The sequence below is a fragment of the Salmo trutta genome, chromosome 21, assembly GCF_901001165.1.
Source record: "Salmo trutta chromosome 21, fSalTru1.1, whole genome shotgun sequence".
NCBI lineage: Eukaryota > Metazoa > Chordata > Actinopteri > Salmoniformes > Salmonidae > Salmo > Salmo trutta.
In genome coordinates, this window is record NC_042977.1 from 16,567,851 (window position 1) to 16,584,034 (window position 16,184).

Genomic DNA, 16,184 nt, shown 5'->3' on the forward strand with positions numbered 1-16,184 from the left:
GTGTGGTTAAGATCAGGGTTAGGTTTAACATCACATTTTAAGAAGAACTCTTCTATTGGTGAGCGAAAAAAAAAAACAGTTGCTAGAGAAGACAGATTTTGGGCCCAGCTATCCCTCTCGCTTCACCTCTTCCTCTCTGATTTGACTGATCAGCATTTGACTCTCTCGGCAACCGTAAAAGGCTTTTTTCAATTTGATAAACATGACATTTTATTCAAAACATTAGGCAAGCATGCTTGCTTACTAAATGCAAAACGCTGTATATTATAGATGATACAGAGTAATATACTCTCGATCTGTCTGTTAGCTAAAATAGAAAATGAATGTATCCAATGGAAGAAACAATGTTTAAACAACATAACTTAGATGTCAGCAAGAAGGGAGGACATCTCACATATTGTTTCTGCCATAAACAACTCAGCCTATTATTTCACCACCAGCTCCTGTTCTGGAAGGATTCTTCTCATAGATGGAAGGGAGGTTTTTGCTAGCTTTTGTATTATTCCAGTCACTAAATGCCTGCTGCAGCTATCTAACTAGTATACCATTGTAAGCTAGTTAGATAGCGAGATAGCTAGCCTACTGTCACCCATTACATTATTCAGATAGCTAGCTACTATGCAGGTCATAGCAACAATGGTGAATCATCCTATTCCTGTAGTGTCAGCCTTAGTCTGTCTATTTATCGTCTATCCGTCCCAGGTGTCAGACGCTCCAGATGTGCAGAAACTGAACTGTCCCTGGCTTTTCATCACACCAAGAAATGTCATATGGGCGATTTGATGTCTGATTTGGAGATGTCATGTGAAGATGCTGTGTTGAAGTTTTGTGCTTCATTTCCAATGCAGACAGCTTGAAGATGCACAGCGTCTGGTTGGAGTTAAAGAACCCTCCTGCTCTCTAGTTCTCATTGAAAACACCAGAAAAAAATATCAGACTCTCCAGACTTGTTTACAACATGTTGCAGTTGGCTCTGTATTGCTTGCTTATATTAAAATTACTGTACCATGAACTGAGCATACAATGTGTTGGCTGAAAAACACAGCAGTGATAGTTAATGTAAACTGATGTTTATTTTACAGCACTCTTTGGCAATAAACTCTGGCTTTAGAAACTCTGGATTGACTGTAGACAAGAAGGGCAAAATCATAACTGTTTGTAATTGAGTTTACGTTTTTCAATTATTCTTCTGTAATGAAGTGCTTTACTGAAAAGCTTGTGTAACAGAAGTTGTTTGTTTTATTCTGTGTGCATTCTCCATGGGATATTTCTCTAGGCAGTCCGAAGTACCCATGGTCTGGAGGTTCCACTGAGCCACAAAGGACAGGTCCTGGCGAAGGAGGATTACATCTACTTCCTTGTGGAAGTAGCCAATCAGAAAATGGAGGAATATGTCAAACAAATTGAGAGGTACATTGTCCATGACCAATTACAGCAGCTAGCTACATATCATTGTGTCTAAAATGATGATCAAAGTTTAGTTCATGACTTGATTTACAAAAAGCGCTCAGAATTTATTGAAATTTAAATAGTCTCAAACCTCAATTCTTGAGCATACAATTCGCTATTGCAAAGGTTTTTCATGCATCAACAGGTTCTACGAGTAGCTACAGTCTGCTTTGCAACCAGCTGAACCTCAAAGCCCAAGTAGACAGGAGACGGAGGAGAAATCTGTTTACAAGCAACGGAGGAAAGGAGGACAGACAGACGTTTAAACAGACACTCAGACAGACGCCTGCCAAAAAACCAGACATTAATCCAGTTGACCTTGAGGACTGCTTGGGCAGTGGGCTGGATCTGTTCACATAGACAAATCAAATCAAATACATTTGTATTTGTCACGTGCTTCGTCAACAACGGGTGTAGACTCAACAGTGAAATGCTTACTTACGGGCCCTTCCCAACAATGCAGAGGGAGAGAAAATAGAGAAATAATAGAAAAGTAATAATACAAGCAATAATAAATACACAATGAGTAATGATAACTTGGCTATATACACTGGATACCAGTCCCAAGTCGATGTGCAGGGGTACGAGGTAATTGAGGTAGATAAGTACATATACAGCGCATTTGGGAAGTATTCAGACGCCTTGACTTTTTCCACATTTTGTTACAATACAGCCTTATTCTAAAATTGATTAAATTGTTTTTTTCCCACCTCATCAATCTACACACAATACCCAATAATGACAAAGCAAAAACAGGTTTTTAGAAATTTTTGCAAATGTATTAAAAATAAAAAACTGAAATATAACATTTACATACAGTACCAGTCAAAAGTTTGGACACACCTACTCTTTCCAGGGTTTTCTTTTGTTTTTACTATTTTCTACATTGTAGAATAATAGTGAAGACATAAAAATGACGAAATAACACATGGAATCTTGTAGTAACCAACACCATAGACAGGTGTGTGTCTTTTCAAATTATGTCCAATCAATTGAATTTACCACAGGTGGACTCCAATCACGTTGTAGAAACATCTCAAGGATGATCAATGGAAACAGGATGCACCTGAGCTCAATTTCGAGTCTCCTAGCAAAGGTTCTGAATACTTATGTAAATAAGGTATTTCTGTTGATTTTTTCTACATTTGTAAAGTTTCAAAAAACTTGTTTTCTCTTTGTCATTATGTGTGTATTGTGTGTAGATAGATTAAATTAAACATTTTTCTTTATCAATTTTATAATAAGGCTGTAACGTAACAAAATGTGGGAAAAGGGAAGGGGTCTGAACACTTTCCGAATACACTCTATATCTGCCATTTCCATTACATACTGTATGTCTCAGGGATTATTTTGCGAGATTGCTTTTGTTTAATAAACCTACAGTACCAGTCAAAAGTGGAATCATATGGAATCATGTAGTAACCAAAAAAGTGATAAACAAATCAAATATATTCTTCAAAGTAGCCACCCTTTGCATTGATGACAGCTTTGCACACTCTTGGCATTCTCTCAACCAGCTTAATGAGGTAGTCACCTGGAATGCATTTCAATTAACAGGTGTGCCTTGTTAAAAGTTCATTTGTGGAATTTATTTCCTTTTTAATGCATTTGAGCCAATTAGTTGTGTTGTGACAAGGTAGGGCTATATTCTGTATACCACCCCTATCTGGTAAAAGACCAAGTCCATATTATGGCAAGAACAGCTCAAATAAGCAAAGAGAAACGACAGTCCATCATTACTTTTAAGACATGAAGGTTAGTCAATTTCAAGAACTTTCTTCAAGTGCAGTCACAAAAACCATCAAGTGCTATGATGAAACTGGCTCTCATGAGGACCGCCACAGGAAAGGAAGACCTAGATATACCACTGCTGCAGAGGATAAGTTCGTTAGAGACACCAGGCTCAGATTGCAGCCCAAATAAATGCTTCACAGAGTTCAAGTAACAGACACATCTCAACATCAACTGTTCAAAGGATACTGTGTGAATCAGGCCTTCATGGTCGAATTGCTGCAAAGAAACCACTACTAAAGGACACCAATAAGAAGAAGAGACTTGAAGGCCTGAAATACGAGCAATGGACATTAGACCAGTGGAAATCTGTCCGTTTGTCTGATGAGTCCAAATTTTAGATTTTTGGTTCCAACCGCTGTGTCTTTGTGAGACGCAGAGTAGGTGAACGGATCTCTGCATGTGTGGTTCCCACCGTGAAGCATGAAGGAGGAGGTGTGATTGTGTGGGGGTGCTTTACTGGTGACACTGATTGTGATTTATTTAGAATTCAAGGCACACTTAACCAGCATGGCTACCACAGCATTCTGCAGCGATACACCATCCCATCTGGTTTGTACTTAGTGGGACTATAATTTGTTTTTCAACCGGACAATGACCCAACACACCCTCAGGCTGTATAAGGGCTATTTGACCAAGAAGGAGAGTGAGGGGGTGCTGCATCAGATGACCTGGCCTTCACAATCACCCAACCTCAACCCAATTGAGATGGTTTGGGATGAGTTGGACCACAGACTGAAGGAAAAGCAGCCAACAAGTGCTCAGCATATGTGGGAACTCCTTCAAGACTGTTGGGAAGGAAATCCAGGTGAAGCTGGTTGAGAGAATGCCAAGAGTGTGCAAAGCTGTCATCAAGGCAAAGAGTGGCTACTTTTGAAGAATCTCAAATATGACATTTTTGACATTTGACATTTTAGTCATTTAGCAGACGCTCTTATCCAGAGCGACTTACAGTAGTGAATGCATGCATTTCATACTTTTTTTTTCTCCGTACTGGTCCCCCGTGGTCTGGTGAGATAAGTGTGTGTGTCAAAGCTGTGTGTAAGTTGACTATGCAAACAATTTGGGATTTTAACACATTGTTTCTTATAAAAAGAAGACGTGATACAGTCAGTCTCTCCTCAACTCTTAGCCAAGAGAGACTGGCTGGCATGCATAGTATTTATATTAGCCCTCTGATTACAATTAAGAGCAAAATGTGCCGCTCTGTTCTGGGCCAGCTGCAGCTTAACTAGGTCTTTCCTTGCAGCACTGGACCACACGACTGGACTATAATCAAGATTAGACAAAACTAGAGCCTGCAGAACTTGCTTTTTGGAATGTGGTGTCAAAAAAGCAGAGCATCTCTTTATTACGGCTAGACCTCTCCCGATCTTTATAACCATTGAATCTATATGTTTCGACGATGACAGTTTACAATCTAAGGTAATGCCAAGTAATTTAGTCTCCTCAACTTGTTCAACAGCCACACCATTCATTACCAGATTCAGCTGAGGTCTAGAACTTAAGGAATGATTTGTACCAAATACAATGCTCTTAGTTTTAGAGATGTTCAGAACCAGTTTATTACTGGCCACCCATTCCAAAACAGACTGCAACTTTTTGGTAAGGGTTTCAGTGACTTCATTAGCTGTGGTTGCTGATGCATATATGGTTAAATCATCAGCATACAGTGAGGGAAAAAAGTATTTGATCCCCTGCAGATCCTCCCAAGCTCTGTCAGGTTGGATGGGGAGTGTCGCTGCACAGCTATTTTCAGGTCTCTCCAGAGATGTTTGATCGGGTTCAAGTCTGGGCTCTGGCTGGGCCACTCAATGACATTCAGAGACTTGTCCCAAAGCCACGTTGTCCTGCGTTGTCTTGGCTGTGTGCTTATGGTCGTTGTCCTGTTGGAAGGTGAGCCTTTGCCTCAGTCTGAGGTCCTGAGCGCTCTGGAGCAGGATTTCCTCAAGGATCTCTTTGTACTTTGCTCCGTTCATCTTTCCCTCGATCCTGACTAGTCTCTCAGTCTCTGCCGCTGAAAAACATAAAGTCAAATACTTTCAGAAGGCACTGTACCTAGTAATAAAGTGTCAAGGCAACAGGATAGATAATAAATAGTAGCAGCAGTGTATGTGATGAGTCAAAAAAGGGTCTATGCAGATAGTCCGGGTAGCTATTTAGCTAGCTATTTAGCAGTCTTATGGCTTGGGGGTAGGAGCTGTTCAGGGTCCTGTTGGTTCCAGACTTGGTGCATCGGTACTTTAGAACTTTTTGAGGGTCTGAGGGCCAATGCCGAATCTTTTCAGCCTCCAGACAGGGTTGTTCAGAGATAATCGTTGGTCCCCATAATCATTAGGAAAACACTGGTCTTCTGGAAGACACTCTGTAAAGCTAGTCTAGACAGAGTAAAGAGTGGAGTGTATTCAACCGTGGTGTTATTAATGGACTAAAGCAGAAGGAGGTTTAAAGATCCATCAACCACACATTATTGTAAATATATTACAAGGTCAATCAAACATAGCCTTAAGACAAAGCATGGAGTGCATGCATATTTGTCCTTTATGTAAATATACTGTAAATCTAATCTTACTAAAGACTCTACCTCCCTTTGTTTTTGATGACTGGCGCCTGTGTAACAATAAAACAAAGTGCACGCTCGTGTTTGCCTCCTGTGCAACTCCCTCCAGTCTGTTTCAGTTTAATCCACCATCATTGTCTCAAAGCGCACAGAAGAACATACACACACAAGCATACGTACATCCATGTGTGTATGTATTTGTGCTTTCTATTTGAGTACAAAGTTGGCCGCTCTCTGTGTCTTTGCCTGTGAAGAGAGAGGAGATTTAGGACTACGGGGTAATACATCAACAGACCACCAAGCACCTTTTTCATGTCTGACAGTTGCTCTGATGGGGATATGGCGTGCGGTTAAGAGCCCATTTCCTGAGGATTAGTATCCAGTCAGTCAGGTTCTGTCCAGGCCCGGTTGGTTCCTGTTGCACTCATGCCTCATTAGGGAGACCCGCCTCATTAACCAGGAAGAGCTGCACCGGCTCTGCTCTGAACCACCAGGAGGCCCAGCTTCATGCCCAGGGTTTCCCCTGGTGTTACACTGTCCATAGGCCCCCTGTCTGGCTCGGTTGCCGCCCGTCTGTCTAAACTTATTTGTCTTCACTTGGTTTCAATAGAACATTTCTATGTCAGAGGCAGTTCAGTGTTTCACCTACTATTCTGAATAAATGTGCCTTCTGAAAATGTGCTTTTCGCTACTCTGGAGAGAATCGTATGGGGCACACTGCAGTTTGGTTCCATGTTTGGATTTGACCCGAAGAGTAGACTAGAGATGCTTTTAATCTGCATGCTGCAGTATAAACACAGCTGGTCACACACCTCAAGGTGGATGAGACAAATAACTTAACCTATACTCAATTTAACTCAGGGGATATTGTAGAGACACCTGCATGCACACATCATTATTTTGCATGCACCCTTCACTGCTAACAGGCTTATAGGGCCAGGGTGGCTCCTTGCGAGAGATTAGGATTGGCAGTGTGTCTTCAGGCTGGGGGGTTGGTTGAGGGTTTTGAGGGGGGCATACGACCTCGGCAATCAGTGGTGAATTGGGAGTCCTGTCTGATTGTCAAGTGGGCTATTCTGCTACTGATTAGTAACTAGGGTCCTTCACCTGATTGGATGGCTGGACGTCCCCTCAGTGCCTGATTGGATAGCTGGGTGTGCTCCTCAGTCACTCCAAGTAATTATTGCTATTACTGTCAATCTGACCTTAGTTGGACAATCTACTCCCCCTTCACTGTGATAAACTGGCACACATAGAACAGAGGGCAAATTGCCTGGTACTTTAAAGGGCATGTAGAATTATCATTGCTCCTTCCATACACACACCAGAAATTAGCTTTCATTTCAATATCACAGGTGAAGGTTTCCCAGATGAAAAAAGACTACAGTTTATTATAGAATACTATAGTACTTACTATAGAATTCTGTAGTAAACTGTCGTATACTATAAAGTAGTATACTACACACTGTAGTATCATCAATCGTGTAGTGCTTGCTACAGAATTTTGTAGTATACTATACTACTCACTGTAGTATCTCTTGATCATGTGTAGTACTTACTATAGAATGTTATAGTATACTGTAGAATACTACAGTATTTAATTTGCATATACCAAGCCCATTCCCCTCCCCCACATGCCAAGTCAAATAAAATGTTATTGGTCACATACACATGGTTAGCAGATGTTATTGTGAGTGTAGCGAAATGCTTTTGCTTCTAGTTCCGACAGTGCAGTAATATCTAACAAGTAATTAACAATTCCAACTACCTAATACACACAAATCTAAGTAAAGGAATAGAATACGAATATATACATACAAATATATGGAAGAGAAATTACAGAGTGGCATAGTCAAGATGCAATAGATAGTATAAAATACAGTATACAGTGAGGGAAAAAAGTATTTGATCCCCTGCTGATTTTGTACGTTTTCCCACTGACAAAGAAATGATCAGTCTATAATTTTAATGCTAGGTTTATTTGAATAGTGAGAGACAGAATAACAACAAAAAAATCCTGAAAAACACGTCAAAAATGTTATAAATTGATTTGCATTTTAATGAGGGAAATAAGTATTTGACCCCTCTCAATCAGAAATATTTATGTCTCCCAGGTGTCTTTTATACAGGTAATGAGCTGAGATTAGGAGCACACTCTTAAAGGGAGTGCTCCTAATCTCAGCTTGTTACCTGTATAAAAGACACCTGTTCACAGAAGCAATCAATCAATCAGATTCCAAACTCTCCACCATAGCCAAGACCAAAGAGCTCTCCAAGGATGTCAGGGACAAGATTGTAGACTTACACAAGGCTGGAATGGGCTACAAAACCATCGCCAAGCAGCTTGGTGAGAAGGTGACAACAGTTGGTGCGATTATTCGCAAATGGAAGAAACACAAAAGAACTGTCAATCTCCCTCGGCCTGGGGCTCCATGCAAGATCTCACCTCGTGGAGTTGCAATGATCATGAGAACGGTGAGGAATCAGCCCAGAACTACACGGGAGGATCTTGTCAATGATCTCAAGGCAGCTGGGACCATAGTCACCAAGAAAACAATTGGTAACACACTACGCCGTGAAGGACTGAAATCCTGCAACGCCTGCAAGGTCCCCCTGCTCAAGAAAGCACATATACATGCCCGTCTGAAGTTTGCCAATGAACATCTGAATGATTCAGAGGACAACTGGGTGAAAGTGTTGTGGTCAGATGAGACCAAAATGGAGCTCTTTGGCATCAACTCAACTCGCCGTGTTTGGAGGAGGAGGAATGCTGCCTATGACCCCAAGAACACCATCCCCACCATCAAACATGGAGGTTTGGGGGTGTTTTTCTGCTAAGGGGACAGGACAACTTCACCGCATCAAAGGGACGATGGACGGGCCATGTACCGTCAAATCTTGGGTGAGAACCTCCTTCGCTCAGCCAGGGCATTGAAAATGGGTCGTGGATGGGTATTCCAGCATGACAATGACCCAAAACACACAGCCAAGGCAACAAAGGAGTGGCTCAAGAAGAAGCACATTAAGGTCCTGGAGTGGCCTAGCCAGTCTCCAGACCTTAGTCCCATAGAAAATCTGTGGAGGGAGCTGAAGGTTCGAGTTGCCAAACGTCAGCCTCGAAACCTTAATGACTTGGAGAAGATCTGCAAAGAGGAGTGGGACAAAATCCCTCCTGAGATGTGTGCAAACCTGGTGGCCAACTACAAGAAATGTCTGACCTCTGTGATTACCAACAAGGGTTTTGCCAACAAGTACTAAGTCATGTTTTGCAGAGGGGTCAAATACTTATTTCCCTCATTAAAATGCAAATCAATTTATAACATTTTTGACATGCGTTTTTCTGGATTTTTTGTTGTTATTCTGTCTCTCACTGTTCAAATAAACCTAGCATTAAAATTATAGACTGATCATTTCTTTTTCAGTGGGCAAACGTACAAAATCAGCAGGGGATCAAATACTGTTTTCCCTCACTGTATACTGTACATATGAGATGAGTAATGCAAGATATGTAAACATATTAAAGTCGCATTATTAAAGTGACTAGTGATCCATTTATTAAAGTGCCCAATGATTCCAAGTCTGTATGTAGGCAGCAGCCTCTCTGTGTTAATGATGGCTGTTTAACAGTCTGATGGCCTTGAGATAGAAGCTGTTTTTCAGTCTCTCGGTCCAAGCTTTTATGCACCTGTACTGACCTCGCCTTCTGGATGGTAGTGGGGTGAACAGGCAGGGACTCGGGTGGTTGTTGTCCTTGATGATCTTTTTGGCCTTCCTGTGGCATCGGGTGCTGTAGGTGTCCTGGAGGTCAGGTAGTTTCCTCCCAGTGATGCGTTGTGCAGACCCCACTACCCTCTGGAGAGCCCTGCGGTTGTGGGCAGTGCAGACCATATAGTGTGTTCCCTACAGGTTATAGAACAGAGCGAAAGTGCTGAACTATATGTCCAGACACCTGAATGGATAGTTCCTAACTACAATTTCTGGATTTTTTGTTTTGATGTATTTCTCCAGTAGGTTTCCTGGAAGGGAAAGCCTCCACTTCTATGACAAAGATAAAAAATAAAAATAAAAACACTACAGTGAAAACTATAGTATACTATAGTATTTTTTCATGTGGGTTATGTGAAAGGTTTAAACTTTTTGAGAGGATTGATACAAGTAAATTGAGCAGCTGATGGTCAAGCAATGGATACTCCTAGGCTTGGCATCAGGACTCTGTGGATCTCATCAAAGGTCAACTCTGGAACACAATAAGGTCATAACTTGTGTTGTGAGTCAGTCCTCTTTGTGAAGAAATGTTGTGAGTGGGTTTGGCTTTTCCAGCTTCCCAAAACATGTCCACAAACAACATAAAACGTGGAGGATATGCCTTGTTTTTTGTTTTGGGAACAGCCATCAAGTCTAATCTCTTAAGGATGAGGGTGGTGTTTGAGTGTTTGTGTTGTTGAAGGGTTGTTGTCATCCTCCTTGGGGCAGATTGTTTGGCCACCTTGTCCTGTTGCACCAGCCTCTACACAGGCTCCCCCCTAGATCTGTATCTTTATACGGCCTATCAGGGCTAAGAGAGATGGCTATATCCCTTATCTGTGAGGGTTCTTCAGTGGCAGCATTTCAGAGGGTCAAGGTTATGGTGAGAATCAGGGTTTGGGTTACTAGAAGTACAAGTTGCAGTCACTATACCACAGTTCTAGGATCAGATTACCCAACCCCAATCCTAAACTTATCTGACCCTAGTATCAGAGGTTGGGGGCAATTTCTTCTACCTACTCTGTTTATAGCTCAGTCCCTTCTAGACAGAACCACCCTCCACGCTGCCTGCCTGGAGTTGTTGTCACCTGACCCAAACAGGAAGTGTCTCTCGTTTGATCCTGACAACTCTGACATTCATGAATTTCCTACGTGGCCAGTGGTGGTCCCTCCACCTCAAAACTTACAGTACAGCTACCAGCAGCAGTTTACAATTACACTCATGTCTGAGGTAGGGTGGACGAGAGTGTGAGGAAGGGGGGCCTGACTCCACGGGGGAAGTGGAATAACTCGACTCTCGCTTTCATCTCAGCCGCACAATTGGCTATCGGGAAGCAGCGCGAACCTAAGGTCCCTGACTTGCCCGGCTACACCACCGGAGAAACGGACGGAAAATAAAATAAACACTTGTACTCTGGGTACTGTATCATTATCACAACAAAGCGAGGGGGCGGGGAGCCCTGAAATCGGAGGACGGGCACATCTGGAGTGCGTTAATCAGCCGGTGAATGACGGATGCATTCTATTCCGCCGGCCGACACATGCAGGGCCGGCTGCAAGTCACTTGTGCCTAGTGGAAATTACATCATCAGGATGAATTGGCTTTATTCTGGGCTTTTGGACTCATTTGGGTTGAGGGTGGCCCATCTCAGAGCCCTGAATAATCACATGCTGTCCGCTCCAGGCATGGCTATTAGTTAACTTGCCTAAATTGCTTTCATTTAGTACAGTGGCCTCCGGAGTGGTGGTAGGCCTTCAGTAAAGTAGGAAATAGTTTACTGGAATGGTATATGTCTATCATCCATTTTTTAACTTGATGTCTGCAGGTATTTAAGTTTCACATTTTAGCCATTTAGCAAACACTCTTTCAAATTTGATAGCAACTTACAGGAGCAATTAGGGTTAAGTGCCTTGTTCAAGGGCACATTAACAGATTTTTTAAACCTAGTCAGGTTAGGGATTTGAGCCAGCAACCTTTTGGCCCAACTTTCTTAACCACTAGGCTATCTGACTAGGCTCCTGCATGCATCTATGCAAGTGGCATCACACAGTAGAGTATTTGGTAATGTGCCGTAATAACGTAGCCTGTTACTGACTGTTCTTAAGGTATTCTTCACTACCTGTTCCTGTTCGGTCAAATCATAACCTGTGGACTTCTGTCTCGACCAGGCCCCTAGACATTTTACCATCTCCTCCACCCCTCCCCCTCTCCTCCCCCCTCTCCTGACGGGTGACGTGCTCCCTGTTTGTCGGTGGGCCGGCTGCAATTAGTCAGATCCCCTGTAATTTCCTGGAGCCCTCTGAAGTGGTCTATGGGGGGGACAAGGGGATGGAGGGGGTACATAGAGGAGAGGGGGCCATCGGAGAAGGAGGAATTCAATTTTGATAAACTCCCATATCTATTGGGTGAATTACCACAGTGGGCCATCACAGCAGCAAGATTTGTGACCTGTTGCCACAAGTATAGAGCAACCAGTGAAGAACAAACACCATTGTAATTACAACCCGTATTTATGTTTATTTATTTTCTCTTTTGTACTTTAACTATTTGCACATCATTATAACACTGTACAGAGACAGAATATGACATTTGAAATGTGTATTTTCCTTTGAAACTTGGGAGTGTAATGTTTGCTGTTTATTTAACTTTTGTTTATTATCGATTTCACTTGCTTCAGCAATGTAAACATGTGTTTCCCATGCCAATAAAGACCTTTGAATTGAATTGAATAGAAGGATGAAGAGGGTACGAAGAGGAGAAGAGAGGAGGGCAGCTGAGCTGACCCTGTCTCCATTTGCCTTCATTTAGAGAGGCCTAAAGGAAGCAATTACATGGGAAGTAGAGAGATGGATGTGGAAAACCAATCAACAGCGGGTTGGCCATTATCAACAACTCTTGACCTGACCTGATCAGAGCTATCAAGAAGGTAGACCATTACAATATGAGGTCAGAGGTTGGGTTAGCCTATGCTCATTTGTGAACTAATATTTATACAATATTGTACATCCATTCATGAAAAAAATCCTATATAATGCTACCTTTTAGTGAAACCAGACAGGGCTAGATCTCGATAAATGATCCGAAATTAACTGTACAAATTGTCTAATAGAATTCAGATGAATTAAGATGCTCTATATAAAATGTAAAAGGTTCCCAACTTGTGAATTCAGTCCTGGTAACTAAACAAACAACTGCAGTAGGGGAGAGTGGGGTAAGTTGAGACATTTTTTAGATTCAACATCACACCGTCAAGGGAAACAAAGATATCTACATATACAGTATTTCAGGATATTGTGTATCCCTGCAAATAATCAGGTTTCATGTAAACATAACAGTTTTGAAAACAGCTTGTCCAAAAAAGGGATAATTTGGCACAACTTACCCGGGTATGGGGTAAGTTGAGCCACGTGACAGGTTAAGTTAAGCCGCCTATACATTTCTGTACTGAATGAAATATTACCACTACCTTTTAAAAACCATGGCTATCTTTATTTCCCAAACACAATTCAACACAATCACAATCTTTTTTTGTATTTTAATATATTTTTGTAACACAGCCTTAACAACTAACAAACACTTTGTACTTGTTTTAAACACTTTTAACATAGGCCAGGCCCTGTTGTTACCTCATATTCCAGCGACAAAGCCTTGCATTATGCCTGGGAAGAAAACACTTCAATTTTCTCAACTTGCCTTTGACAAAATCATTTTCAAAATCATTTTCTGAATCAGAGAGGTGTGGGGGGCTGCCTTAATCGACATCCACATTTTTACTATTAGCCCACACGCTACAAGGATGCACTTTCATGCTAGGTTTAGGACCTCCTATTGAAGCTTATAGAGACCCTAAATGATGTATAGACCAATCTAAAAATGATTGATGTTTTTTGGACTCCATGTGGTTTCTTCCTTCACAGACTCTATGAAATGATGGGTGGCACAACTTACCCCGCTCTCTCCCCTAGAACTTGACCTAAAGTTGATTGTGAGTCACTATGATCTGCAACAGTAGGCAGGCTTGCATGTGTAATGGAAATGGCAGATATTAAAGATCGACAAAAATTGTATCTGTTTGACGGGTGGATTTTTATTTTGTTTAACTTTCTTTATTGCAATAAATGATGATGGAACAGTGTTTTCAACCAAATGATGATTAACAAATCATTTTGAAGGCATGTGGGGCACGTGATGTTAAAATGTAACTATGAAGCTCCAGTCCACATTTAATTCTAAATGCCTACTGCCTGCTAAATGTATTTTTCTATAAAAATTATGTTTCTTTGCAGGATCCTTGTCCTGACTTTCAAGAATATCTGAATTGTTTTGACTTGCTTTTCTGGTTGGCAGGATGCAAGTTTCACAATCCAATTATTTCAGATCTACAGGAGTGCAAGTTTCACCGTGGCACGGACCGTGGTGATACATTGGCACTCGATAATTATAAGAATATTGCAAATATTAGTCAATTATTGCATTCTATCCATGCTGGATTTTGGGGTGTGGTTTGAAGTGGGTGTGTTATGTTCATACCCTGGCAGGTACTGTTGTTTGTCCCTCCTGAGCCACCGTAGCAACAACATAGCCAATACCTACCTAATAGTCACTTACTTAAAATAGTCCAAATTAATCTCAGCATTAATTTCCTAAATGTTTCGCTCTTCAGCTCGCCTAAAGGAAGAACGTGTTATGCAATTTGTTAACTTTTCAAGCACATGAAGACTACAAGACTTAGGTGTCTGTTAATGGGGAGAGAATACTCGTCCCCCTAGATGTTGCAAGTTTTGGGTCTTGGTATCGGTCGCTGAATGTGGTCACAATGCTGCAGATGTGTCATATCGATTTGCTGCAGGAGCTGAATAAGACCGTGGAGGCTGGGAAGCCATTTTCAGACCTTCTTGATGAAATCCATGCTATGGCTGATTTTCAGTTGCGTCTGTCCCACTGTACTATCCTGGCATGTGAGGAAAAGTATGAGGGCGACGGTGCTGGCTCAGAGCTACCTTTGGTTGACTTTCTCCCGGATTCCTGAGATGGACAAGCGGATGTATTTGGATGAGCCAGTTCTGCCAACAAGGTTGTTTGGCTTGGCTAAGGAGGCCCTACAGGCCCATTTTTTTGCCCCGGGCCAGGAGGCAGCTTCGAGGCCAGTTTTTGACAAGTCTTGCTGCTTCTGGGCAGTGGCAGACGTCTTGATACAGACACTGTGCTGGGTCGAAGGAGAGCGGGCTGAAAGCAGATTCTTCTGCGGTTTGGAAGCTGGGGGAGGGGGCGTGTTCTCGGGGCCCTCCTCCCAAAGCATTTACTGTGGTCCCAAGTGGCTCGGTCAATGGGGGCAAGTTACTAGTTGCCGAAGTCCCCGAACTCGGGGTGGGCCGAGTATCAGAACGGTGGTACCACAAAAGCACATTGTTTCTAATCAAGATTCCTCGGTTTTCAAGGGGATCGAGAGTGCGGTATCGTCCAGGTGTGGGCATAATAAACAGAGTTCCTTCCCCACATTCAGACACACGGTTGCCAAGAGTGGTGGATATGAAAACAAGCATGACTAAAAAAAGAATTATCCCAGTCCTCAGGGTGGCGCTCTGCCCTTTCAGGAGATAATGTATGGGAGACTGGCAGCATGCTCCGTCCAGTGGTGGGCATGTGCAGTTTCACCATAGGTGATGAGGACTGTGACGAAGGGGTACGGTCTGCAGTTTGCTGTGCGTCCTCCTCCTTTTCGTGACATCATTATGTCAATGGTCCCCAAGGTCCTAGTGCCTGTTTTGAGAGAGGAGATTTCCTAATTTCTTCAAAAGCAGGCTATTCGGGTTGTCCCTGTGTCAGAAGTACAGAGCAGTTGGTACAGCCGGTACTTCTTAGTTCCCAAGAGTGATGGGATGTTGCGTCCCATCCTGGACTTGAGTGTTTTAAACAAGCACCTCAAGGTTTGCAAGTTGAAAATGCTCACACATCACCGACTATTGCAGTCGGTGCTTCCCAGCAATTGGTTCACATCTATAGATCTAAAGGATGCATTCTGTTCATGTGGCTATACATCCTTCCCACAGAACGTTTCTGAGGTTTCATTTCGAGGGTGTGGCCTATGAGTTTCTGGTCCTGCCTTTCGGGCTCTCCCTATGGCCCGCACCATTTCTATAGTGGTGGAGACGCTTTGGCATGGGTGCAGTGCCAGGGGATCAGAGTATTGGCTTATCTGGATGATTGGCTGATCATAGCGGAGTCAAGTGAACAGGTGGAGCTCCACACTGCCACACTGGTTTCCATAGTCAGTCTCTGAGGTTCATAGTGAATCACTAGAAACGTTGTTTGACTCCGGCTCTGCACATTCAGTTTCTGGGTCTTGTTCTGGACTTGGTTTTGAATCATGCGTTTCTGTCCCAACAGAGGAGGGTCGCATTCCGAATCTGTCTGGCATGGTTTGCTTCTGCCTGCGCTTATTGGGTCTGATGGCATCTATGATAGCTGTAGTGCCTCTGGGACTTATGTTGATGCGTCTGTTTCAGTGCTGGGTGGTTGCTACACGTCTGGACACATCTCACCACTGCCATTGGTTGCTCAAGGTATCCCTGTCGTGTCTAAGGGTATTGACTCCTTGGAGGGAGTTGCAGGGGGTTCTCATGAGCCAGGTAGTGTCCT